Raw genomic sequence first — 1,946 nt, 5'->3', positions numbered from 1 at the left:
CACACACATGTATACACATATGCACACACACACATGTGCATGCACACATACACACATGTACTCACACATGCACATACACCACTATCAGGTACAACCTGAAGCAGCACTTTGCAGCAAGTTTCACAAAGATTATCCTTTGGGAAAGAGATGGTCCTTCTGTCCATTTATATGTGTTTGAGGAAATACAATCACTTTCATATGCAAGAGATGAAGTTAGATGCTGATCCTATGGAACAAATGACAAGTTAATGGCTTTTCTCCAAATGAAAGCTATGAGAGAAGGAGATGGTAGAAAGGGAAGGGGAACTAAGAAAGGAGAGACACTGGAGAAAAGAGAACAGGGAGGAAGGAGGAAAGACAGGGAGAGGAGGAGGAGGAAGAGGAGGAGCAGGAAAAGGAGGAGGAGAAGAAGGAAGAGAAGAAGGAAAAGGAGGAGGAGGAGAAGGAAGAGGAGGAGGAGGAGAAGGAAGAGGAGGAGAAGAAAAAGGAGGAGGAGGAAGAGAAGGAGGACAAGTAAAAGGAGGAGGAGGAGGAGGAGGAGGAGAAGGAGGAGGAGGAGAAAAAGGAGGAGAAGGAGGAGGAGGAGAAGGAGGAGGAGGAGGAGAAGAAAAAGGAGGAGGAGGAGGAGGAGGTGGTAGTGGTGATAGAATAGGGTTGAGTATAGCTATTTAACCAGGAGGTGCTGGGCTGAGCCTTGGTCTTAGGTGTCCTGAGCCAGTCACCTGCTTGTAGTGCTCTGGGGCTGCACTTCATCTTTTTCTTCTCAACCCTCACCTTTTGGTCTATTGATTGCTTTGGCTTTTGCAAAGCCTCAGGCTCTTCTCAAACTCTCTTCTTCAGGGAACTCTCTGCTCACTTTATTTTCCTCCAGTAAGAAGAACCTGGCCCACAGCGACAACAGCAGCACAAGTCTTCCATGGAGAGCCTGGGGGTAGGTCTCACTATGTGCACTTTCTTCATTCAGGGCATCTCAGGGAGAGATCATCCTGTGGAGAGATCATCCTGTGATCCTTCCAGGGCTTTTGTCTCTGCATTTCTTCTACTGGTTTACTGCTCTCCGTCCTAGTACCATGCTCCTATGCATCCCTCACCTGGGAGATGCTCCTCTTTCTCCTAGATCTAGATGCCTAATCCATCCACCCCCTACTGTATATATTCTCCCCTTGCCAGAGCCCTTCCTTAAGTTCCCCAAATCTGGAGTCAAAGTCATAAGCTCTAAAAAGCACCTAGTTTTTCACTTCATATACCACCAACCATAACATGGACTTGCAACCTGTTTGACCAAACCATGCCCAGCTTCTTGGAGAGAGTTTCAGTTAATCCAGGGTCCTGGGATCTAGAAACAATGTTCTTTTGAAATGACTACTGTGATGACTAGCTTTTTCAATGGAATAGGAGGTTGACTCAAATTAGCTAATATGGGAAGACCCAGCTCACTATGGGTGACATCATTCTCTAGGCAGATGGAGAAATTAAGTTGAGCAAGCAAGTGAGCATGCTAACATTTATTTCTCTCTGCTTTCAACCAGATGTGATGTCACTAGATGAAAGTTTCTGCCTTGATAGCTCTACAATAGACTGTAACCTGGATTTGGAAGCTGAAATAAACCACCTTTGCCCAGAAGTTGCTTTTTGTCAGGATATTTTATCATAGCAATGGTAATGAAACTAGAACAATTTCCAAGTCTGGGCTAATTCTCTTCCAGATTCTCAAAATAAGAAATTAGCAGGTGAAGGCAGAGGAGGGTCCCTGGAAGTCAGAGATGGTACTCTGACACTGGCTTGTTTGGCAACTGTAACAGTATTTTTGTGAGCTGAACTGAGCAGAATTTTAATGGCAGCTTCTGTGATGCAGAATAATAGTAGAACATAAGCACCTAGTAACCTGGTTAGATTTTTTTATTGGATATTTTATTTATGTTACATCCCTTTACCCCATTTCCCCC

Source organism: Arvicanthis niloticus, chromosome 14 (genome assembly GCF_011762505.2).
Source record: "Arvicanthis niloticus isolate mArvNil1 chromosome 14, mArvNil1.pat.X, whole genome shotgun sequence".
In the NCBI taxonomy this organism is placed as follows: domain Eukaryota; kingdom Metazoa; phylum Chordata; class Mammalia; order Rodentia; family Muridae; genus Arvicanthis; species Arvicanthis niloticus.
The sequence above is the reverse complement of the archived record's forward strand: the minus strand, read 5'-3'. Positions refer to the sequence as shown.